Here is a 27,327-nt window from a genome sequence, read left to right on the forward strand (position 1 = left end):
GATCTTGCAAGGTAAGTAGTAGAATTATCTAGCAGTAATAAAAGAGATGCTTAGAAACTTTAGGTAGAGTCTTTGCCACTTTCAAATACTTCTAAATGAGGCTTGGATATGTGTGGGTGTTGGTGAGTGGTGTGGTGCCAGAAGGTAAGAAGAGATCCTTTTGGTTTTCAAGAGTCCACTGCCTAGGATTAAAGTTGAAGTCAGTTGTCAGGTGGGACAAAGGAACCTTCATTGACGGGAATTTGGAATGAACTACAGGTTGCATATGGTGCTTCAGCAACACTTCCCACAAGTAGACAAAGCACATCATGTCAGAGGATCCCAGTCACTGTTTTCTCAGACTACATACTACCTAAAGAAGTTAAGCAGGAGGCCAATGAAGACCCTGAAGTACTGTTGCCTACATGAAGTTCTACTAGGAAGATAGGGATTGCTGTTTTGGAAGTTTTGCTGCAAGGGTCATGCATTTGGGTAAATAAAGAAGCCCACCATTATTACAACATTTATTCCACTTAACGTTTAGATGCTGTTTCTATCTTTGTCTAAAATGTTTAGGGCCAAATTTTGGACAAGTATAGCTTTGTTGCAGTCTGTGGAGTTGTACTGATCTCTGCCAGCTGAGAGCCTGAACCTACAGGTTCCACTCACCCTGTCCTCCAAAGCAGCATCAGTTTTAATCGGTGTAATTGAAAGCTTTTAATGTATCCCATTAGGCCTGTAATATTTTAATCAGGTACTTGAAGTTATCACTTGAAGTTATTGATTGTTGCTTTTTATCAGGAATTCCAAGACGGTTGGAGGAAAGTAGGAAGTTCTGTGCTGAGACCATGATGTTCTTAGTTGTACAAACTCTACCAAACTACCTTCTGAACACTGCTGATATTTCCCAACTGAAGTTGGCCTCTTATATTGAATATCAGGTCTTGCTCTTGTGTGAACAGCTCTGGTGTGTGACGTACACACTAACATATAAACAAGCACTTCTTGACTATTCTTTATGCTGCCAATCCATAAACTATACCTTATCAGAATGAAATCTCCCGATCTTTGCAATTATATGTGGTGACTGTTAGCTTGGAAGATTGCCACAGCTGTGCAGTAGCTTTAAAAGTTATTTCTGACAATCTCATCCCTAGCTTATTTTCTGGTTATGCGGTGATGCCAGAGAAACTCTGTAAGACCTCATGATACATCATTAACTGTATCTTCTTTTGTTAGCCTGTGGACAGTCACTCATAAATAAGAGGGCTGCTCCAAAAGCAGTGCCTTGTATGTTATTAAGCTGGTCTGCAATATCAGAGGTGGATATTGGTGGCAACTGAAGTTGAACCTTCCTGACAATATTCTGTTAAGCTTTGTTGCTGTAGGACAGATGGAATCAAAGGGGAGGTCTGACAAAATGGCATTTTACGTGGAAGTGTGTATGAAGCAAAGGTGTGTTATTCAATTCCTCCATGAGGAAAAAATGACACCTATTGATATTTGTCAATGCTTGCAGAGCATTTATGGAGACCAGAGGTTGTGAGCACAGTGAAGTGTAGGTGATGAAAGATGAGACGTGTTCCAGATGTCCGTGTGCAGTTGTCACACCATGAAGTTAAGAGCATCTTGATCATCTAGTCCAACTGTGGAGTATGACTAGGAAACTTTGTACAGTGCTGAGTATTGGCTTCAAAGCTTTGGAAACCATGGTGTCAGTGTTGGAATATCACTGTTTGTGCCAGGTGGATCTGATGAATGTCCACACAAGAACAGAAATGAAACTGTATACAATTTTGATAGGACCTATAGAACCAATATGAGACTGAAGATTATAATTTCCTATTTTCATCATTATTGGTGATGAGTCATAGCAACTGTGAAACAGTAGGTCACTTCTTCTGCTTGAGTAGATCGTTATGAGTGCAGGATGCAGGCTCTTTTTCTTTGCTAGTTAAAATGTGTAGCTAATAATAGTGAAAAGTAGTTTCCACAGAAATAAACTGGAGGCATTATCTTTGGATCAAGATACGTAGTTATGTGTAGATTTCTAACAGCTGCATGACAGTCTACAAAACCATGCATAACCTAAATAATTTGCTTGAGTACTAATGAGCAGTAAATCTAGACAGTTTCACCATCTGCATATTCTACTTCTTATTAGCTTCAAGCATGTTGTGCTTGGGTGTCGTCATTCCCTCAACATAAATATGTGATTTGGCCCATCACAGAGAAGCCCCTTTAATGTAGAAAAGTATTCCTTATGATTTTTCAATCTTTTTTCCATTTTTTTTACTCTAATATGTATGGAACTTGTTGTCAGTTATTATAAAAGATGTAGAGTACTTACAAAGAACAGGAACTGTGGAGTACATCCGGCCTACAATTCTATTTACTGTTCACTGGTGTGACTGAAAATCCTTGATCCTCTGTGATGGGCAACAATTCTGGCTGCTAAGTAAACTCCTCTAAGCCAACAGTGCATTTGCTCTCCCTGCAGAGTCAAGAAGAATGCCCTCATTCTGACTGAATCTTCCCTGCAATGTACTGGATAATCTTCCTTGGAGAATTTTCATTGCCCCTGTCAGAAGCTTTTTAGCTATAAATATAACAAGAGTAGTGTGTATCTGGAAACATACACTTCCCTGGGTTCTCACATAATAATATATCTCAATATTTGTTGCCTTGCATGGTTAGGAAGTACAGTGACTGATATTTTCCAAGGAGTTTGAAATTTTTACAAAAGCAGAATGTCTGCATATCATATGATATCATGCATTAAGGTAAATGTTTTTTTGTTTGTTTTATTCAAGTGCCAGCTCTTTTAAGTTGTATTCTTTTATCTGTAGCTAGCTTTTTTTTCAGTCTCACCTTCCTGCTGTCTTGAGAAAATGACTAAAATGTATACAGGAGAAAATTCTTTCTTTCACTCTCTTCCTCACTGCCCCATTGACTGTGCAAAGGTTGCTCTGATTTTTTTTTTATTTTCATAGTTTTTGTTTCCAGTGCTGGCAATAGGTAGACTGTCTTCAGATGCAGAATCATAGTAAATGCCAGAAGCAGCTCATCTCCAATTTGATATGTTTTCTATTAATTCTGTTCAATTATGCAATCACAGACACTTCCACTGTCCCAGCAAAATGCTTCTAAGCACTATTGTAGTAGCAATGAAATCATCAACCTAGTTAGAACTCCAGATTTTGAGATACAGTAATTTGCAGCAAGAAAACAGCATGTAGTTTTAATGGAGCATTTAATGTCAAAAGTAACCATTCCTGATATTTTTGTGTGCAAATAGAAGTGTGTGTGGCTGATTATTAAGGAGACTGGGAGAGGACTGCTTGTTGCTTAGGGGGCAGCAAAGAGATAATGTTGAGGTTGTTTCATTGCAAACTAAAGACAAAAAGATTCAAAGCTGGAAGTATTAAAAACAACGTATGAGATTTTTATTTTTATTATTTTTTAGCAGCAAGGGTTATTAGTGTTGGAATGTTCCCAAGGGCTGTGGTAAATTGTCCATCCCCTCTAGTATTTAAATGAAAAATAAACGTGTTTCTAGGAGATACGCTCTGTTTTGGGAAGTTGTTGGATGAAATGTTCTGGATTTTTCATGGTAGAAATAATTAGATGATCACAAACCTGCAAAAACTATAACTTTCCTTCTTATTTTTTTATTGAATTGTGTGTTAGTGCGTTTTATCTGTGGCAAAATCAGTATGAAATAGGCAAGAGATAAATTCAGTTTATTGGTTTGACCTAAGCTATGAAGAAGTATACCTGATCTCAAATGATTTTAAGTCTCATTATCAGTACTGTGGTGCTATTACTGTAGGAGTTTACGATTTTTAAGCATTCAAGATCTAGTGCTGTTTGGAAAGGATCCTCATCTTGTCTGTTGGCATGACATTTTTTTGTCTGGATTTGTACCTTGCTCAATTAGAAGCAGAAAGTATCTACACTGTTTTCTTGCTTCTCTGACATTTCTGCTTTTGACTATGCTAGTGTAAGCATGTCAGATACCCACTGTCTTACTGACCCCACAGTAGGTCTGAGAGCATAATTCCAGGCTTTTTGACAAGGGAACATTGTAAAGCAGCAGCCCCTTGCTAATCTGCAAGGGGAAAGCACACATGACAGGCAGTGGGGATTCCATTTTTCAGGATCCAGAGTTCAAGACAGGCTTATAGGAGTCTTATTAAAAGTGTTTTCCAGTGCATGTGGCTCCTTCTGACAGCACCCAGGTGGTTCAGAAACCAGCATTAAGAATAAAAGCTGTTTCTTTTTTCTGCACAACAAATGGTTCAAATGTCTGGTATTTGATTCAGAAAGGAAACCTGCAGAAGTCATGTCCCCTGAAATAAACCAACCAACATTTTGAGCTGCCAACACTTCGGTCTATTACGTCAAGGCATCACGAAGTTTAAAGTATAGTGAAGTAATATATATATATTTCTCTGTAATCCCAGGGTAAATATTAGTTAGACAGTATTTCTGCTTTGTGCATTAAAAACCCGACTGAATTTGAAAAGCCTGAAAGTGCACTTTGGGGATTTTGGAAAGTGTTGTTTGGCCATGAGCTAAGACCAGAAGCTGCCATTTTGCAGATGGGGCAGGAGGGAAAGGCGTTTGGCCTCATTCATAACTTCGCAGCTACTGCAAATATCAGCTGATGAATATTTATGTTATGCCTGGCAGAGGCCCTAAAGGCAAACGGGGAGGAGGAGCAGAGGGAGAAGCTTAAGTTAGGAAAATGGTCGTCTGAACTCTGTGGGATTTCTTTACCAACACTTTCCATGCTTGAACACTAGATGCTGAATGAAGTCATTATGTGCTGAGCCCCTGCACAGGAAAACAAAGTTTGTCAAGACTCTGTTCGTTAGCACCTTGTACTTAGTTTGAACCTTAGAGGTTTGTTGGGCCATATAAATGGAAACTTTTTTTCCACAAATCAAAGGCACTGTAGAGCTAGTCAAATTTCCTTTTAGTCATTCCTACAATGGTGGTGGGGCTAAGTACAAGCAGGATAAGAGGGAGTCAGACAGAATGTGAAGTGATGCAGGGTAATGTGGGTAGGAGGAGTTGAGGCGCTGCTCCAAATGCAGCTAAGGTAGCAGATACAGAAAGGGTAAAGTTAGAGATGTCATTGGACAGACCTGTAGCATTTGACCATGTTCAGCTGTCCGCTGATCTCTGCAGGCTCATCTCCCTCACCAGGAGTCCACGTGAAACCCGGTCTCTATCCTGCAAGTTGCTGCACAGCTATTGAAAAGGTGAAATAGAGAATGAACGACTTGGGTGGAGGGCTGGGAGGTACCATAAGCCGTCTACGTGTTCCCCTATACTGAGTTAAAGTTGGGAACAGTACATATATCGCTATCACTAAAGCTCACGAACACACGATTTCTCGTTCAGAGTTACTTCACTGCCTTTAGGAGGAGGACACTTCGCAGCAAAGTTGCACGAACGAAACAAAACCCAAAACCCCGTTGCCCCCAAGAGGACCGCCCGCTGCTCCTGTCCCGCGGAGGGACCCCAGCAGGTGGTGCTGCAGGACACCGAGAGCCGCGGCCGTGGTCGTGGTCGCAGCGGCACGGCGTGGCGCCCCGAGACATGGCGGCCTGAGGGTGTCCCTCAGGGAGGGCAGCCCCAGTTCGCCTCCATCCCGGTGCTGCTGTTCCTGGCGGGTCTGTGCCCGCGGCTCGGAGTTCAGGTGAGTGCTGACTGCAGCGCTGAGGGTACTGAGCGAAGGCAATTTTTGCCTCGTGAATGTAAAAATAATTAAACACGAAGCAACACGTGATGATTTGGTGCCCAGCCCTCTGCCCTTCTTGGAACCTTTTGGCGCGCAGTGCAGGTCCTGCTCTCCCAGGGGCTGCACCGCTGCATCCTACACCTCCCGTCTCCACCAAGAACTATGGAGGACGCCCCAAAAAAGGGGAAGAGCCCCGAGTGAGATGAAAACACCTTTGCACACTGCGAGCAGCGTGTATGGGGGAGCCCAGTAAAGCACAGCTACGTTAGCTGGTAGCACCGTGGGTCCAACGTGCTGCTTTTCCTGCCCAGTGGAAAATCCTCAAAATGCTTGCTTTTTGTTTTCATTTTTCTTTGTGTACACGACGCTGTCCTTGCCCACCAGCCCAGGGCCTGGCATCTCTCAGGCTGCCCGTACCACCAAGGAGCTGTTGGCGGGCGGCAGCGAGATGTGCTCAGGGTGGGACCTGCCAGCGCTGCGCAGCTGTTTTTGTTATACCGCTGAGCTGTAAAGTTGAAAAATGATTTGAAAAGCAAGAGATGTGCTGGGAATACTGGCGTGTCCCGCTTATAGGCACTTGGGGCATTCTGTGTAAATTGAACTTTTTTTTTTCCCCTTGTTTTTTTGGATGGCTTAATATCACAGCGGTGGAAGGGAAGAGCATCAACGCTTCTGGAGCGCGGGGCCTCTTCCCTGATGCCTCTGGCACAGAACTGCACCAGAGTGAGCTGAGGACAGAGCTGAAGCCAGGCTGCTCCCTAATTTGACTTATTTCAGTATGGAGGTTGCGCATGAGAAGGTCCCAAAGGTTGTTATTTTTCTTAATAAAATAAAAGTCATCTGGGACAAGGAGGTTAACTCGGTCAAACCAACACAGTGGAGCAAGCAGAATGTATCTGGCCCAGGCTGAGGGACCCTGCTGGTGATAGAGCTGGAGCTGAGGGGATGCCTGACCCCTCAGCTGTACCCAGACAACGCTCCACAGGTAGATTACAGCAAGTAGATAACAATGTGCAGCCTTTCATTTTTTTTTTTTTTAGCTGAGAAAAGTATGGAGAAATATGGGAAGTATGTAGAGATTCCCATTTTTTGCCCTTTTTTTTTTTTTTGTCTGCTCAGGGGCCTGTTTAGTAGGTGATCCATTTGTTTCCAACCAAAGCACCTAGGAAAACCTGTCCCCTCAGAGAATTTGTTCATTGTAATGGGGGAAAAGTGATTGAAAAGCCATTATTTTTGTGTTCTGGCTAACGCAACACATGACTCAAAGCATAAGGCAAGAGTGCTGATGTGAAAGACTCTTCCCTCCATCTTGAATTAAGCATAGAGTGTCAGGTTGAGATGTTAAGTAATGCCCTTGAAGCCAGGTTCCTTTGATTTTGCATTCAAAGAAGCTGGAGCTGGAAGTTAATCTGTAGCTCAGGTAAGATGGAACATATTAGAAATGTGATCTAGAAGTCTTTGTTGTAGTCTTTGTGTTTTGATTTAGCTGGTAGAAAGCATGTCTCCTGTAGGAATGCAGGAGGATGCTGTGAAGGTGAAGCAGGCCTGTGTCAGGGTTTGTACTGGGGGCTCCTGTGGCTCAGGAGTGAACTGTTCTCATCTTTTCTCCTTGCCAAACTTTCCTATGTCACTCTTGTGTTTGTTTTATACTGCACTTCTGTGTTTTATCTTGCTGTGGAAAGTGCGTGCTGATTCTCCTTTTGCAGGGTAAGGATTGTGACCTGCCTTTCTCTATCACGCCTGTCCACGCTCCTTCTCTAAGGGGTTTGAGAGGCTTTGACTCAGACAGGGAAAGGATGGACCTTTGCTGGGGCTCTGCTTATGCAGGAAATGGAGAGATGAGCTCTAAGCAGAGAACAAGTAATTTATTTCAGCTGTCACTTTCCGATTTCAGAACATGACTTTAGGCTGATGATGAGGGACAATAAAAATAATTATTCCATAAAAAGTGGATAGTTATGAGAAATTCTGTGAGTCTCTCAGAAAACTGAAGTTTGTTTTGAGAAAATGTGAGGGGGCAAAAAAAAAGGAATTGGAGTCCTTGCCTTTGTGTTGAAATTTTATGAAGTTTATATAACTTTTTTTTTTGTTTTGTATGTTCCTTTCTCTGTATTTCCTAATACAGAGAATTATTTTGCTACAGGGGAGTCTTATCCTCCTGTTCTATAAGACAGAAAATATCAATTAAGCTGTCCTTGTTTCATTAGGGTATTCTATTGCCAGTGTTTCTGCTGGGGGGCTATTGCCCAGTTGGTTTGCTGAGTATTTCTTAAATATAACAGTGCTCCCATCCAACTGCCATTAAGTAGAGGCCTGTTAGAGCATGAGTACAACACTGACAGTTTTATATTGTAAGAGGATGTGCACTGAGAAAACTCACTGCTGCTATCATTAATGTCTGAGGTCTGTATTCTTGTTCAAAAGTAGCTTTGCTGTTCCAGTCTGTACTAGGAAGTTTCTCTGAAGCAACATTAGCATCTTTATCGTTGGTGTGTACTGAGGTGATCTTGGTCTTGGGGCAGTCTATGTGGACTTGGTTTCTCTCTGTTGTAGGCAATGATATGCTTGTCCAGAATGACGGATCATGGTACTGTATATATATGGTATGTATATAGAAACAGAGCAGCTCTAGCAAACACCTTCAGCAACATGTATGGTTTTTCAAAATTATAGGTTGCAAGCATTAGTTTAAAAGAGGCAAGGAAATTTGTATGCATTAAGAATGTTACAGAAGTGTTGCTCTGTGTCATTAAACTCTTCCTTACCCTTTCCTCTTTCTTTCCTCAAATCACATGTTTATGTTTTTGGGTTCTGTGCTTGAGCACAGAGCTATCTTAAGGTAGCACATCTGGAAGGAAGTGAAGCTTTATAGGTAGATAAACATTCTTTTTCTGGTGGTAATCATGGCCTGCCTTGTGGCAGCACATTGCAGAAAGCGTCTTCAAAGTGTTTAGGATGTCCTCCTGCTTGTGGGAGAGCTGCCAAGTGACTGAGCTTCTCAGTGTGAGGGACAAAGGGAGTGGCAAGTGAGTCAGGGCAAGCTAGAGGTGAGCAGACTCTCGTCTGTGAGCTGGTATCCAGCAGAAAAGATGAGCTTCCTCCTGCCCCAAAATGTTTTGTGACTGTACCATGTTTCCTTCAGAGTCAGTCACAGGATGTAGCATGTTCATGTAATTCCTGTTGCATTGTATTGCTCTAGATGCTGTTTTTTCAATGAAGAATCATTTCCCAAAACATGTTGTACTGTGTTTTGCAATAGAGTGGTAAAATACTGCTTTGTTTATCAACTGTGGGATGTACTGTGAATGGCAAATTATTTGTTGTCCAACAGACAGAAATTCCACATGTAAGAAATGTTTTTAATTTGGCTTTAAGAAATCTGTTTTTTGTTGTTTGTTTTTGTTTTACAGAAGTCTTGTGAGAATAGAGGGAAGTTGGGCCAACACTTGCAGAGGTAGTTTGTAGGGCAAGAGGGAGGCATCTAAAGCCATGGTAGACTTGGCCATAATTTTGTTCAGTCACTGTAAACATGTTTTTTAGCTCTGATTTTATTTTTGACTTCAAGGAAACTGATTTATTTTTTTTGCACTGGGCTGTGACTTCTTATCCCTGAAACTGGACGAAACCAGAAAGGATAACTCATGTCTGGAGGTCTGCTTTTGAACAGATTTCAATTTTCTTCTGGAAATCCATGAACTTAGATCACAATATACCTCCCATCCAGGAAGGTGTTGTGTGGTTTGAGGTTTTATTACAGTCATTTTCTACAGTTCTACTCATTCTAGATTTGTACTTAAATGGAAGCCCAGCAAGGCAAAAGCCAGGTGTTTAGGATGTGGCATTGGTGACTCAGTAGGTGGTACATTTCCTTCTCTGTCAACATTAAACAAGTGCCCTTGTGTGGAAACAGGGATGGGTTGGTTCTTGGCTGACATAAAATAAAAAACAAACAACCAACAACATCAAAACCAACAAGGTCACTACTAAGGTTTTGGGAACTGGACAGGAAGGTCTTCTGTTCCCTGCAGTGAATGGTAATTATCCTCAAGATCACTTACAATGAAAAACCAGCTCATTTTATGAAAGAAAATTGTAAAGGATTGTACTGCAATAGCTGACACCAGGATCTCATTGTGACACCATATTCCCACAGATAGTAAAATGTGCTGTTCTTTCTCTTTAGCTATGTCTGGATCTAGAACATGAAATTAAACAGCAAAATTTGGAGTCCTGACAAAATGAAAAATTTCTCTGAGCTCAGTTCACATTTAAAATGCTTTATTGTAGCCATAGTAACAAAAAAGCCCTTTTTCCATTAACAAAATCTCAGATTCCCCATTGTAATTAAGGAACAAGTAGCACCTCTTGCATTTCCCGAGTTGCAGATTAGTTTAGGCTCCTCGCCTTTTCTAAAAGACCACAGTATACTTTTAAAATGCAAGAGCTTGAGCTTCATTGTTTTCCAAGACCACAGAAAGTTCAGGCTTCCCGTGGAAATGGTGTCAACATAATTTTTTTGCTACATCAAATTATTACATGGGATTACATGGTAATAAATTTAAAAATATCAGAAATAGTATATGTATTTCCAAATGTTTTATAGCCTTTCTGCTGCCAATTGTCTGCATTAAGATCAATAGCAGTTATATCCATAACCTTCATAGAGACCTTTGAAAACCCCGTTTAGCAGCAATCTGCTTAAACTCTTTGGAGAAGTTGATCTGCAATATCTCACTACCTCATTTGTTTTATTCAGTGATAACTGAATGAAATATCTGAGATAATACTGTTCTGCCCTTTCTTATAGACTTAGCCATTTTCTTGACTTCTGTGAAAACCCTCACAGAATATTTGCTGCTCACTGGAAATAAACCTTGTACTTTCCCCTCTGTGCTTTTTTAAGCAAAATAAAATGCAGCAGTTGTGAAGCCTGGAAGTATCTATACATTCAAGAAAAATCTTTTTGCTACTTTTGGACATTCAGATCAGAAGCAGTAATCTTGGGACACATTGAAGATGAGTATCATGTGGTTCACTTTTAAGAATGAGAAGAGGAAAATTACTGATTTGCTGTTGTTGTTTGCTTCTTTGTTATCCTGGATGGTGGGAATGAAGAAGTGGTGCTTTTATTGGGACACGCAAGCCAGTGTCCTGATTCACAGTGCACACAGAAACAGTTGAAAGGCAGACCAGTAAAAATAAACATTTTTCCTAATACAAAAGTAGGGAACTATGGTTGTGAAGATACTTTTGTCTGTTTTTTGGTTCATGGATGAACTCAGCTGTGAGCACTAGGTGATCTGTGGCACCTGCTAGTACAGGAGAGAGGGGAGGTAAGGAGCAATGCACGTACTCACTGCTAAGGGTAGTTGCTGAAGTAATGTTTCCACTATAATGTAATTGTATGTACTGCCTACATTTCAGAAAGGTAGGAAAAATACCTGGACTTATATCCTAATTAGTCATTTACAAAGGAAAAATGCCAGGGGAACTTTTCACTGAATTTTAGTGCTTACTCATGGCGAGTGGTGTGTTACCTCAGCTGGGGATTAGTGCTGCAGTGAGACATCCAGGGAGTGACTGGAGGGGGAAACAGTGGCCCAGTATGTTTTGAGTTTCTTGCCAATTTAGAAATGTTTTATTTTTCTTGTTAATTTTTGTCTTTCTGATAAGCCGACAAGCTTTTTGGTAGGGGACCTTTAGCTGTGCTGATGAGAAATTGTGGTTTTCTGTGGAAAGCAAAGCCTCCCGTTGGAGAGTGAGAGCTGTTGTGATGGATACAGAGGTTACTTTAGATATAAAAGTTTTCCACTACCTGCACGTGTCTGGGAAAGATCTGTTTGTGAACAAGCTTCCCTAGTGACAATGAACCTATTTCAGTACATTTTCTGCAAGTAGAACGTACTAGGATTGCCATGTGGATGTGCTCACTGCAAACTGTCCAACTTCAAGTTACTTATAAGACAAGTAATTTACATTCCAAGGCTCTTCACTTTACACAGGAATAACTACAACAGCACCTTCTTTTCAGTAATAAATTTACCATTATCTATGACAACTCCTATAATGTGAGGCATTATCTCAAGCTATGTGATGTAACTTCTAAGTTTACTAGGACCTGTAGTAAACAGAGCTAGTGTTTTTGTGTGTTTTTTTTCCACAAAGGATGAAATGGATTCATTGTGAAGTTATGGGGACCTGCATTCTCTACTTGTTCTGTTTTGAAGGTAGTATGTAGGCTTTCACTTTTTCTGAAATGAGTCCCCAGTTTGCAGCAGAATCATTTCATTACATTTAAGTACCAATAAAGACAGCTCTTCGAACTTTACACGTTCTGGGTTGTTTGAGCAGCAGTTGAATCTCCTTTCTGGATAGAAAGAGAAAGGTGAGCTCCAGTGGATATGAAAGTAATACAAGATACTAGCATGCAGTATGTGGCAGGAAAATTTTCTCCTAGCTCAATCTGGCTATCCTGGGAAGTGTTGGAGTACAAGTGCTGAAAGATGTGAAGATGTTAAAAGATTGAGTTCTGGAAAAACAAACAAACAAACACAAAAACAAACCTGAGAGGTTGAGAGGCAAGGAAAAAGCCAGCCTGTCAGGGAACCCAGACTATCATAATCATGCCTATCTGACTAAGAAAGGAACTCCTTGTGTTCTTTCCTTGCTGTCACTCAAAGCAGATGTGGCTTTGTTTCCCTGTGTATTATTTTTTCTCTAGAAAAGGAGGGTCTTTTCTCCTGAAAACTAGGGTCACCATGGAAGTGCTCTTCCAGGCGCAGCTGTTACTCATGATGATGCACTATCTGAACTAGGCTCTAATCCCAGCTCCTGCTGATGACAAGGGGCCTCATGGCAATCACAGCTATGTTAGCATCAGTGGAGCAAGCCTGGAGTAATTTGAAAGGCTCCCACAGGGAAGCACGAGACTTGTGTTCTGATATTCTGGCTTCTCTGCTGGTACTCAGCTTTGTATGTTGAGGAGAGGGGAGAAGGAATAGGAAGGAGCCAGAGCTGACCGACCCTGTGTAGTTGCAGGTTTTTGAATCTTCCACTTCAGCTTTTGTTTGTGGTGGTGGTAATTCCCATGACCTTTGGATTTTGCTATGAAAGGAAGGTTTTAGAAATTATTCTCATTCATTTATAATTATAAATAGTAATAAAAACAGAGGCAGTTTCTGGGACCAGTAAATGCCTCACAGCAGTATTCCCCCTTGACACTGATCTTTGTTCCAAGACACCCTCCAGTCCTTTTCCAGCACTATGAACTCTCCCTTCTCCAAACAGTAACCCTGTGTTTCTCCCTTCTCTTATGGAAAGGATTTTTAAAATAAAAAAATGCCATAGTATCAAAATGAATCTCTAAATTAGCTTCAGTTAAAATATACCCAAGCATGCTATTTCTGGATGCTTCCAAACAAAGTGTGTGTTTTCTTGGAATTGTTATGGCAAGTAATGTAGTCTGAGCATGGTGAAACTAAACAGAATCAGCAAATACTGACCTTTATGATGGAACTGTATATCAGTGTGAATAACTGGGGCCAAGATCCTGGTTATCTAGAATGGGGAAGAAAATAAAGGTAATTTGCTTCTTAATGTGGTCTGATATTTCTTAACATCTGACTTCTAGGAATAAATCTTTTGTCATAAAAACACAAAGTTATGATGAGAAAAATAACATGGAGGTTCTACAAAAACTTATTTTCTCTTTTTTTTTTTCCCCCTTTCCTCTCCTTGCCAAAATCTTGCGATAATTTTTGAATTACAAAATATTACTCTGTTATCAACATGGATCTAATATTTACCTAGAAAATAATCTCCTGCTTTATTCTATGGAGAAAAACAAACAAACTAACATCAAAACAAAATAAGGAATTGGTTCTTAAATGCCTTGTACCAGAGTTATTATTTTAACAAGTGTACTGTTGATACCACGTATTCAAGCTATAACGATTCACACCAGGAGAGAATCTGTCCATTTGTTGGTTTGGTCTTTTTGGATGAGTTGTGTTATGATTGTGGAAGTTAAATAATAGTTCTGACAGTGTCAAACCATTGTATAAGCATTTTTCCTTTTCTCCAGGTCTCCAAATTCATTAATATCTGGAATGCTTACACTGTTGTCATGAGAAGAAAGTATACCAGAAAAGAGGGCAGGTTTACCCAAAATAGAATGAGGAGGATGCTCCTCTCTGGATTCTATTTATTTTGAGTTTATAAGCTTTCATTTTTCATTGTTTTTCTTTAATATAAACACCCTCAATATTAACTTTATTAATATCCATTTAAACATCAGCTGTCGATCTGAGCCAGCACAGGAGCCTGCCCTTAGATAGATTTTGGTCTCAAGCACACCATCAAGTTACCCATCATCAGCTGAGTTGTAGCTACTAATGACGTATGTTGTTTTAGGCTGATGCCTACAATTAATATGAATGGAACTGTACGTATGGCTTCCTCTGTGAGAATTGGACTGTCTGACCAATTTAAAAATACTTTTTATTTCATTTCACTCCAGAGACATGTTTGCTTTTATTCCAGTGGAGATGAAAGAGCTAACGTTGGTCAAAGTTTAAATTTGCTCTTAATGTTACGTTATATTTTCAGAAATGTAATCAAGCCTAAATTCACTCAAGGAATTCAGTTCCTCTTAACAGCCTAGCAACCTCCTTCTCTATGTTCTTCATTGACAAATTGTATTGCATTTTAGTCAGCAGAATTAGAAATAAATTTCTACTCTTCAGAATTTAGGATTATACTGAGTTAAGGCAGAACAACCTCGTACAGTCTTAGAAATGGCTTTAGGAAAACACATTTCAAAGCCATTTTATTTCTTGCCTCTATCAGGGATGGAACTTCACATATAAGATTGAGCTTCTAATTTTGACGTCTTCCCCCATTTTTCCCTTCCCCCATCAAGAATATGGAGTGTTGGGCTGGGTTGGGTTAATTATAATGTGACTGAAATCTTTTGCCTTTTTTAGATTGCCAGCTCCTGGATGTCTCTAGAATTGTCAGTGGTGGAAAAGGGCTGCTTCTGTGGCTGTGCAGAGTGATTTTAATAGAGCACTGAGTGGGACTGTCTAATGTTGTACATTCAGGGCCTTCCAGAAATTCTGTAGAATTGTCTAGGCATTTAGTCATGCTCAGTTTTATAGCAACATTCATGGAATAATAAATATTGTTTTTTGAAATCAAGGAAGTCAGTCAGTCAGTGGGGTCTGTGCATGGAAGGAGGGGAATTCACTCTGTATAGCTGTATAAACACAGATCCTGCTGTATATAACTCAAAAGAAGACTTTGCTGCTTAACATGTGCACCTCTGAAGTCTTACATCATACATCTTCAGTGTTTCCTCTATAAAAGGGTCAGAAAGTTCTTTGAGAGCTGTTTGCTTCAAATAAGTTATTCAGTGCTGCATCCATCTAACCCAAAACTTTTCCATCAACACCAGACCAAAAGTTTCCTGTTCTTTGGTTTTCTGTGGTGTACCTTCTTACTCACCATAACCTCTTGACTTCCAGGTCACGTGTGACTTGGATGTTCAGACATGCATTTGATTATAAGAAGAGCTTCTAAAACTCTTAATTTAGTTACTAATTCCACCGGGAAAGATTAGAATAAAGTTTAAAAACAAAATGCTGATTAAAAATCCTATTTGACTAGTATTTTTAAAATGGCTAGTTTCATCTAAAAAACCCAGCTTTTTTAATATTAAAACATTCTAGTGATATCAGAGACACATTGTATTATTTTTGGCCTATTCACAATGGCTTTAACTCTGTCTTATCTCAGCCAAATTTGTGTCAAAAGGAGTCAAAAATAAGGATGCAGTAGCCACACCAAGAAGGTCATTTTTGCTTAATAGGCTGGGTGTGCTTGCTTAAACCCTGGGGCTTAGAACATTTCTAAAGAACATTTGATTAGCTTGGATCAAGTACAAGTGCTTCTATACTGGAAACTAATCCTGATAGATTTTACAGGATGTTTCAAGTTACTAAAGCATAAAACTTTGGATGATGACAAGTTAGAGGGAAGGAGGACCCTGCTGGGCTTGCCTCTGGAAGAAATGTCAGGCTCATAACGACTCATTTACTTTAAGGAGAAAGAATGAGAGGGCATTGGGACACTGACTAAGGCTGACAGGCCCTTGGTGGCTGGTGAGATGGGAGTTGCACAGTTTCCATTATGTTAATGTCAACTTAAAATGCAAATATCAATATTTCCTTTTTAAATCACTGTTTCATGTAGTGTTCTAGCATCTAAATGCAAATAATAGCCTAGCTGCCACGTTCCCCCTCCCTGAACTCTGTGCAGTGCTCACCTTCAAAATGAAATATTGGTAGAGGCTGTGAAAATAATTTCTCTGACTTCCAGTAAGAGTTTTTTGAGACTGGGAGTGATTGTTTTAAGGGTGATGTTGGAAACAATGTGATAAGCGAGGGAAAAATAGGTCATTGGAGGTGAAAGAGAGCTCACTGAAGTACATGCGGTCAAACAGCCCCAGGGATGGAGTGAGAAAAAGATAGGTGTAGACCAGGATCAAACTACACTTTGTCTGGATGGTTCTTTTCTGGGAACCTGCATGTGTGTCTTCTCCTCTGGGGAATTGAGAAGAACTTCCTGTTTTTAAATGTAATCAGTAATAATGTCCTGATACAAACAAGCTATTGTATAATGAGTTTCAGCCTTGCTTTATATATACTTCTAAATCTTTAAAGAATTGCTTTTTATTGATGTATTTCTGCCATTTTATTTGTAATAATTCAACATTAGATAACTTTTTTGGAGACAGTGAGCCAAGCGCTTGCCCAAAGAATTTTCTGCACAGGCATTTCTACCCCTACATTCTCTGTGCTGACGTCTCAGCTGAACAGAGAGTATGATATAATGATAGAAGTCAAATAGAAGAAAATGCAGGCAGATTCCTAATTCTGTCAGTCCCACATCTGAAAAAAGTGATGATCTATCAGATATGGGATTTGTGAAACTTGTGTCACTGAAACAAAAGTCATGTGAAAGATGATGTCCGTGCTATGCTTGAATAAAACTTTAGCAACCAGCTACCTGAAAATTCAGATCTGGTTTCTACTTTTTGCATTAAAATAGCTCTAAGTCCTTACCCTGAATTCATTAAGTTGGTTCCAAGTCTTGCACTGATCTCAGTTGAAGGTTCAGGATCTAGTGAGTTTGACAACATAAACCATGTCTCTAAGAATAAATGCCAAAGAAGCAGGGAAAGTGGGCTACATTTCTGTCTTCAACTGAGGTCACACAGAAGGAAAACAACAGGGATAGTGTTCTTCTCACAGGAAGTGGATAGGATGCACAAAGTGTGAAATGAATCTACTGTACATTTCTTCTGTTTGTTGAAAAGCAGTGAAGATCTTTTTCCTGAATACTTCACCATGAGTAAGGAAGGGCTGAACCAGAAAGTCTGTTTTAACTCCTGGCTTTCTGATAGACCTTTTATATGACCTTCAGCAACTGATTCTGACCATTTGCAGCCTCATTTGGCTTTATTGGCAAGTAGAAGATAGGAAGTTTTTTTTTCTATTTTGTTTATTAGCCTAGACATTTTTTTTCTTATCTAGTATTAGTCACCAGTTAAACAGTGAACTTCTTTTACTAAGTTGCTTTCCAGGGAGCAAAGAAGATAGGTAGCTACAGAGGCTTCCTATCCCATCTCATGAGTGGGATGAGTTGTCATTTGAATGCTCCTATCGCCTCTGAGAATACAGGTAATCTTCATGACCAGTTCTTAGCCAGTGTTTGGTTTTCACATGGCAGTTTCTGGACATGGGCTGTCTCTGTACAGCACCTAGCATGTCTGAGGTCCCACTTTTCTTTTATTTAACCTGTGCAGTATGACCTGGAAGCAATGATATCATGGGAAGGTTTGTAGATCCTGGCCGGCTGGCTCCTAAATCTCCAAAACTTCCTGGGATTAGTAATACAGGATCAGTTTCTGTATGATACCCTCATTAAAAATAGATTTTGAATTTTTACTCATAGCACGCGCAGAAACTTAGAAAAGAATAAAATAGAAATGGCTAAGCTGGGTTGGATGGGGCCCCGGGCCCCACTGACCAAAGATGTCGGGTGATGTGGTGGGACTGCAGTACTGCTAATGCTTTGTGTTCAGTGGTCTGGGATTTCACCCATCTCAGCCCATGTAGCTACAATGTTGTATCAGCTTTTGTTTTGAGCATATTTATGATTGTGAGAGTTGAAATCTTTAAAACAAGTAAACCAAGCAGCAGAAATTTCAAGCTGGGATTTTCTTTTGTACGTGTGCATGTGTATTATTTCTGGCTACCGTGGAATTTTTCCTATTAGATTTGGCTTTGTTAAATGATAGTATCGATTTGGTCAAACCAATGACATTTCCAGACTTGGACTGCACAGACCATTACTGAGGTGAACTGAGAGGTTTTTAACCAATAACCTCACGAAGCTGTTAATGTGCAGTTTTGCAGTTCTCTGGGCTCTTCAAACTGAGTGTGATTTGCCCAGCTTTTTGCAAGCTACTTTTCTTGTCACGTGTTCAGTGCTGTTTATCACACATACATTACAGATGGTAATTTTAGTTTAGAAAACCAAATGTAATAAATTCAGTCGATTAGTATTTGGCTGGGATAGAGAGCTGAGATTGTTTGATTGACTATTATGGAAAACACATCAGCCAACCTCATCTCTGACCAGGGAGCAGTGGTTCCATCCCCTTACAAACAAAGCCTTTGTTATGTTTTCCTAGCACTATGACTCTGGTCTCTGCTGTGCATTTGTTTCCAAAGCAAAACAAAGAACGTATAATCTTTGGCAGGTTGAATATTTCAACTTGGATTTTCCTGTTACACAATTTACTGGCTAGATGACTGAATTTAAGATTTTACCTTGCTGCATAGGAATAGCGTATTCTCAGGTTCATTCAGCACTTTTTGTTTCTGATGAAGCTTTAAACAAGAGTGAACTCTAAAGCATAGTCTGAGAATCAGGAGTTTAGTGTGCTACGCTGTACTTTATGCTAGGGAAGGACTCGTGCCTGCTCATTTGGAGTTAAAGTTTGGGTTGTATCATTGTTATATATTGAAGGAAATAACAAATTCCTTTTAAATGGTAATTTTGGAAAAAGTTCTGTTTTCAATCACAGGTAAGATAATGTGTGCATTTATGTAATCCTATATACATGTATATATATGATACTGTATGTATGAACAAAACCTGCTCCGAAAATAAGGCCTCATTTTATTATGTTGGGCCAAGATATCGGAGGTGGATGTTGGTGATACGGCACTAGGAGGTGAATCTTCACACCAGTATTCTGTCACATATTGTTTCTGAGCAACAGATGGCAGCAGAGGGGCAGTCTGACAAAATGGTGTCTGACACAGAGGTGTGTAATTGAATTCTCCCATGTGGAAAATACCACACTCAGTGACATTCACTGATGCTTGTCTCAGGGAGACCAGATGGTGGATGTGAGCACAGTGAGGTGATGGGTGATGCATTTCAGTAGTGACAACAGTGGCAGTAGTTCACCTGTGCTAGTGCAGATTTGTATGAGTGGTATGCACACTCTTGTCCATTGCAGCGAAAATGCATAGCTAATGGTGGTGACTATGTGGAAAAATAGTGTTTTGTAGCTGAGAGTTTGCCCTATAAAATTGTTCTACTGTACTCTCTGTATCTGTGGTAGTTTCCACAGAAATAAAAAAGAGACATTATTTTTGGAGCAATCTACATCGATGAATATATGCATGTGTGAATGTGTATATATATATATATATATATATACATACATACATGCAATTACTTTTCCCATGTACATCACAGTTTCTATATCTTCCTTTTATAAAACCATAAGCATTAATGAATGTATGATGTATATTGTCTGTGGGGAAGCTGCAGAGAGGTATGGATAATCAGCATCTCAAACAGGCTTTGGATGTTTTAAGTACGTTTTGCCTATTGCTTTCCTCCTGATCATTTGTAACATGTCTAGATCTCTATCTCATTTAATAAAAGAAAATCATAATGGCAACAAAGATTTCATTTATCCTTCCTGGTTTTTCACCAAATTGACATTAGTTTGGAGGGCAGGATGGACACTTTCATGCTGCAGAGACAGTCTGGAAGTCCCATTGTATTGCCTTGTATTGCCGAGTTTGTATTTGGAAGAGATGTTAGCTTTACAGCATAATCCTCATGCCACTTACTTTTCCAATTAATCATGTGATATTGAGTTATTAATTTTATTTTTTTTTTAGTTCCCAGAAATTGAAAACAACATTCAAAGAAGCCTAGTGGAGAAATGCAGAAGATAAAGGGTCCAACTGTAAGGTAACAGGCTGCTTTGTCCTTTACCAGTTCAAACTGCATGATCTATTAACTGCATTATCATTGACCATGTCTGAGCTTTCAGAAAATCACCTTTTAAGAACTGGGTACACTGCTCAGATGAGGACTGCACCTGAATTAGGCCTGAAAAATAAGCAATAAATGACTCTTAGTTTTTAATGAATATTAGGAGGTTTAATATATAAAGTTGAATGCCGAACTAGCAAGAGGAAGTGAAAATGGAAATAATGACACCAGGCTCCTCTGCCAACCAGTTTTGCCCTCTGAGAGAGCACTGTTTGGACATTTTATAATCATTATTTATTTTATTTTGGTATTTGAGGTTATCATGACCCTGACCAAGACAGGGGATTCTGCTCACACGGCTTTCGAAGTGTAGGAACAGAAATTAAGACACATAAAGGTGTTATTTGTTTCCATAGAGTGATGGAAAAGGAGAAGCAGTAGGTCAATAGCATAGCCAAGAGAAAAGCCCAGGTGTGTTGACACTTGGTCATGTGTCCTGCTTACTTAATTTTGCCTTCTTTAGCAAGCAAATGGAAGCCAAAATGCTACAGTCATCTGAGTGGAGAATAGGTGGGAAAGAGGCAAAGAAGAAAATGTATTAATCTTCTTATGTGTCTGCTATAATCAAAATTTGTCTCTGGAAGGGACAAAAGTGCCTGTGCTGTGTTTTTTTGTTTGTTTGTTTGTTTTTTAATTGAATTTTACTCTTCAACCAAAGTAATTACTGAGTCCTGACTGCAAATTCTCCATTTCGTTATTTCTATCTGCATAATCATAATACTTCTTTTGATTGTTTTATAACTTTCCAGTGATGAGTAGTATATATGCCCAATAACACTCTGTGAAACTAGACAAACTCAGTATCTTGTGCATCTTAAAGTGGAAAAGCGTTGGAAATTCAAAGCGAGGCAAATTGACTTTTCAAGAGGGGTTGTAAAAATACTCTGCCCATTCTCCTGAAGCCTTTACACACTGATACATACACAGTGGTTACCATAATCTTTTATCAGAACAGTTTTTCTATTTCTGACAGTGAGCAGTGCTATGGCATCTACTGCATTCTTTGTGTTCATTGCATGGGTAACAATTAATGTGTTTAGAGTATGATGGGGGTGTTGGACTCTGAGTCATTCTCCTGAACAGTGAGCTGATTTAACTTTTACCATTTACCACTGAGACATAGATTTATGCATTTATAGTCATTTCTATGTTAATATGTAAGTGCTTAATGCAGGTTAGTTTCCTCTGATGGAGATGGGAATGATCGGATTTCCTCTTTACTGATGGTTGATCTGGAGCCACAGAAGGATTTCTTGATTTGCTTACTTAGACAGCCAAGACAAAATATGAGATTCCCAATTTCCAGTTTGTTGTTCTAGTCTTTGGTGGAGGTTGTTTCCATTTCTGAACAGTAACATCTGTCCTAAACCGTTAAAGAACACTCCTTCCTATTTCATATTCCAAACTAGAACAAATAGTACTTATCTAACCCTAACTGTAAAGCTATAAATTTAATATAAAAGGTCATTTATAGGGGAGGAGAATTAGTGTCAAAATGTAAGAATCTACACAAGGAGAAAACAGAGGAGGCATATATAACATAACCTCTATAACTTGTTGCCATATGTGATTTGTGTGGAAGTAGTTGCACTGAGATCAGAAAGAAATCTGTTGCTTTTGGCAAAACTGGTAACTTTACAGCTCAGTAGTTATTAGGGCCTCTGTGTGATGCTTTCTGAGCTATGGACTTATCTTAAAGACTTCCTGTTTTACAGTTTTCAGTCCTGTCAAACGTATGGCTTAGTATGGTTCAGTTCTGTTATAATGATTTCAAGATTTACAGTGAACAGCTAAAAGATTAAAAGATAGTGTGACTGCAAACATGAAGATGAAAATAATCTAGAAAGGGAATTAGAAGACTACAGAAGCAAATTTCAGACTGGTTGTTGATTTGGCAGTAATTTAGGTGCGCTGTTTTTTCTATAGCTGTCAGTCTAGCGAGCCTATTCTCACTACTTAGCACTTAAAACCTCTTTTCCTAACTTCAGCTACCTGCTATAATGAGCTAAAATAATTATCAGAGAAGATAGGAATTGCCACATGAAATCTGTCAGATGTGAAAAATACTGACAATATTATTAGGGAAGTAACTGGAATATATGATGTGTGAAGCTCCTCCACACTTGGTGTTGTATAGACTTACAGATCACAAAGAAATGGTCTGGTTTTTTGGTTGCTACTGTGATGCTAATCAAAAAAGGAAACAGCTATCTCTGGTTTTAGTCATGAGCCCATAGAGATCAATTTGAAGATAGTAAGGAGAGTTACAGCTGTGTTCCTGAGGAACTACGTGGAAAGAGAGGCTGGAAAATTAAACTACTATTTTCAAAAATGAGTAACAGGCAAAAAACTGCAACACAGGAAGTTCCAGACAAATATGAGGAAGAACTTATTTACTGTGAGGTTGTCAGCTGAAACAGGCTGCTCAGAGAGGTTGTGGAGTCGTCTTCTCTGGAAATATTCAAGAGTGATCTGGATGCTTTCCCCTGCAACCTGCTGTAGGGAACCTTCTTTGACAGGGGAACTGGACTTGGTGAACCCCAGAGGACCTTTTCGATCTTTGTGATTCTGTGGAAAGGATTTGACAGTATAAGGTCTTCCAGAGACAAGGGTCTGACTGTCACTGGGAAACACTATAAAATCTCCCTCTTTCTTGAGCTTTTCTGTACTGATAGTGTCCTTCTATCTCAAGACTTTTCAACTCTGAAACTCAACTTGCATCGTACCAACTAACAATAAAAAGCTGTGAAATAAGTTGACCTGAAAATCACAAATCAATGCCCTTGGTAAGAAACAATCCCAAAGCGGAATTCTTGATTCCAAAGACAAGGCAGGTAGAAACACAGAATTTTCTATGGGCACTGGGAGCATTCTCAATTTCTGTGATTTTCATGCATCTGTGTCCTCAGGTGCTACTGAAATGTGGCATCATAAAATAGAAAGATCAAGTAAACAATACAAAGTACAGAATAATTACTTTCCATCTGCAGTTCTTGAGGTGTGGGACAGCACATTGTCTATAGGTCCAGATATTTTTTCCTGAGTAACATAGTAAGAATCTCGAAGAAGCAGATACAGACATGGTTAGAGTTCTTTATACTTGAATGAAAATACTAAGACAGAGAGAGAGTGGGCAAAGCAAACCAGGACAGATATGTCACACTTGTGCAAGCTCTGTGCTAGATCTAATTGAAATGTTAAAACATGAGAATTTCTGGTGGAATACAAACTGAAAAGAACACTCAAAACAAGGGAACTGGAAAAGCTCTGCACTTCCATGCAGTGTTGTTCTCCGTTATTAACTCGCAGTTCAACACAACTCTAGCAGAGACTTCAGCAGCCTTTGGACGACTCTTTTCCCCCTAAGCCACAAGTGATGACTGGAGTAGTTGATTTAAATTCATGACTTACTGTTCCTCGTTAGGATACAGCTTCCAGCCTTCCAGGCAATATTTTTGGTAAAAGAGCAGGCTCCAAAATTATGACTTATAATTCCCCTACGGATGATGGTTACACTGTCTTACTTGACTTTAGAAAGGAAAAAAAACAACTCAGAACTGCTGCTTTTCCAAGTTGCCTAGTCTTAACTAGGACATATGAGAAGGGAAACCTTGGTTCTGATGAAATAAGTGGGAATGTTGCTCTTGTCTTGCAATGGTCTCAACAACAAGTAAGTCTAAAGGGGAGAGTGCCTCATATTCAGCTTTGAGGGCATGGTAAGCTGGGCATACTTCAGTATTTCTTCTTCAGCCACTGGAAGCTTCAGACTCTTTTGGAAAGTGGAATTATGACTTAAATACCCTAAAATAAAGTGTGAACGGATTAATGAAATAACAGACTAGTTCACAAACTTGCAATTATTCACATGGTCTCCTTTGTTGTAAGTTCCCCTTTTGCTGGCAGGTTTTGTTGTTGTGTTGTTAATAGTTTAATTAAAGAAGCATAAATTTAACATGAAATTTTTACTGGCCTCCCTCTCACATTCACGGGATAAGTGAAGAGATACCTATCTGACCTGGCCCTATGGTGTGTGCAGCCAATCAGTCAAAGATCTTGCTCTATAGAGCAATTGTTTAGATAGCAATTAACAAGATTTACACAGGAAAGTGATTAGATTGGGCACCAAACCGCATGATCTCCCTTATTTGTCTTGAGGTTGGAAGGGGAAAAAAGAACATTTACTAAAAGATACAGGACTGGACAGGAGCTGAGTTGGCACTCTTCCTCTTCTAGGGAAATAATTGCATGTGTATAACTATTTTTGACTGCCTTTACTTGTACGGCAAAAAGATACTTCTGACTGTGCTGCTGAATTTCATGCAAGCGTGGGCTCTCAAAGGTGCTGATTTAATAACTTTTGAACTCTGTTGAGGTTCTGCAAGGGGTATTGAAGTAGTTTTGGAAAATACAGCTTATTTCTGTTATTTTTGGGAGAAGAGAGCTTCAGTGGCAGCAAACATACTGTAATAGGCTGGAGAGTTTTTGAATTGTGTTAAAAAAAAAAAAAATCTGTTTTGAACTGTTATTCGTTGTCACTGTGCAATTGAAAGGTCAGATCTGATGTTCTTGCTCAAGCAAAACCGTTCTCAAAGCCAATGGAGTTTTGCCTGAGAAAACACTGAAGAGAAGGATGCACAAATGTCAGCAATGGGACTCCGCTTGAACCGTATTCAGGCACTAGCTAAGATTGTTCCAGAATAAGCTCTAAATGTAGAAAGAATGCTACTTTTAAAGGGTACTTTTACATAGGAAATATGGAGTGATAGCTTCTGTTTACAGATTAATCAGAATGAGAAGCATGTATCTGTAATTCACAGTTCTGCTCCCTTGGTTATAGAGATGCCAGTTATCAAAGTGTTTCCAAATACACCTAATGTCCATCTAAATGCTGCACTAGTATGAGCCAGCTGGCTGTCCACATCCTGACCCTGTTCTCTGCTCCTAAGCAGGTGGTATAAAGCTGGCTTTTAGTTCAGACCTGTTCACAATACATAGCCGTGTTTTTTGAATGTGTGTGAAGCAGCATGAATAATTACAGTGCAATTAGTAATGTATCATGCAGCAAACAAGAAGTGTCAGTAGAAACAGGATTTCATTTGTGTATCAGCCACATGCACATCTCTATTGCATGTCTCTTCTTATCCTGAACTATGTCTCACATCAAAACTTGCACTCTGTGTTCTGATCTCTTCTATTTGGTACTTTTCTGAAACGTTCATAAGAAGACAACTTTACATGTGATTGCTCAAGCACAGACTGAAACATTTGTTGTTTCTGTGTAATGCTCTTAATTTGACATTTGTAGATTTGGTCTAAGTATCTAATCATTGGATAGAAATAGTAATGACTAGTTTTTGTTAACAACTAGCACAATGTAGTGTACTAAATTAAACAGTAAAATTTTAACAAAGTTTTTCCATAAGTTGTTCTGGGAGGGTAACATCAAGGAAGTTCACAAGTCCTTTCAAACAAATTGAGAATATCTCAAGCTACTCAAAATCACAAGAAAAGAAATGGAGATTTTCTGAGAAAATTATGTTCTTGTTCAGCTCTATTCCTGTCCAAAAGATTGAGAAAGTGAACAGTCACTTCTTGTTTTTGTGATTTTAATTTATAAGCAGGGAAGGGAAATATATGGACTAATGAGTTGCTTGCAGATACTCTGGCTTGGAGCGATGTCTCTGTGAGGTATGATCAAATGTTTGCAAGTCTATGGAGGACTTTTGATACCAATATGACCTACATGGTGACTGTTCATATCGCTATTTTGTCTGATCCAATTACACTGTCGAGTGCAAGGGATGGAGGTGAAAGTATATGGAGAAGTTTTTAACTCTTAAAATAATGTTAACAGTAATGATAACATTAATTACTGGAGAAATTAAACCAGAAATCAGCTGTTTTTGCTGTAGTCACAACATATTCTTAATTCACAGACTATTTCCATTTACTTATTTAAAGGGCATGATAAGGTAGAGTAAATAAATAGTATTCCTTTTCATCAAAAGACAGAAGCAATTCAGGCTCTTCACTTTATTGAGAAGTGGCTTGCTCACAGCATACGGTTTTCTGCACTGTCAAAAGAGTGTATTGTGGAGTTTTATCTACTTGACAGATGAAGGCATAACAAGAGCCAGCCACTAGAAAAAGGAGGATCCAGTGAGAGCAGGGATAAGGCTGCATTTGTAACAATGAGGGCATTTAACAACTTTGGAAAAAATTGTCCAGGATCATGAACTGAAAGTCTTTAAATCAAGAATGGATGTCTTTCTGATGACCGCGCTTGTTGCTGTAGCAGGAGTTATAGGCTTGATGCAGGAGTTACTGGGTGAAATTCCATGGCTTGTGTCATCCAGAAAGCCAGAGTGGATGATTACATTTGGTCTCTAGTGGCCTGCTAGTCCCTGCAAAGCATTCAGCTGTATTTCTTCTTTCAGGGCGTGTGGAAGAGGAAAAGTAACATTTCTTATATCTGGACAATAGATGACAAGTGGTTTCCACTGGAGCTACAGATCAGATTTCTTTTAATTTTCCAGGCAATGTTCTAGTTTGTCAGGGAGTAACGAAATTGCCCAATGACTTTTTTATTTTATTTTATTTTAAATTCGTGCAGCTTTCCCACTTCTCTCACTTGTCCTTTCCACCAAACCAAGCAGAGGTAAACAGTGCATAAAAGCAGTGTAATGGTCCAAACATGAAGGCATTGGCACTGTGTTTGCATTGGGCTTCCTTTAAATTATATTAATAAAAAGTTGCATGGAGTTTTCTGAGTACTCTGAAATGAGTTTTGAAAGAAAACAGCTTTTAGTAATTTGAAAAAAAAATAATACATGTATTTCATTTGAAAATGACATATATTGACTGAGGTTGGCCATAATATTTATGAATAACCATAGAAACATGACGAACAGGATCTACACAGTTACTTCCAAACTTCATTGCCAGAATCAGTGTATTCGTATAACACTCCTAATCTGATATACCAGGTAATGGCAAATATTACATACACAAAAGAGAAAAAACAAACAGACACATTCCTTAGTGGAGTTCTTCTGCAAATAGACCAAAACTATGCACACACTTTGAGGAGACCTTAGCCAGCTAATTAAAACACAGAATATCCACAAATATTTGCTCTGGTTTGAAAAAGCTATAACATTACATAAAAC

Source organism: Cyrtonyx montezumae, unplaced genomic scaffold, assembly GCF_038088225.1.
Source record: "Cyrtonyx montezumae isolate F1298 unplaced genomic scaffold, pur_monq_1.0 scaffold_0, whole genome shotgun sequence".
In the NCBI taxonomy this organism is placed as follows: domain Eukaryota; kingdom Metazoa; phylum Chordata; class Aves; order Galliformes; family Odontophoridae; genus Cyrtonyx; species Cyrtonyx montezumae.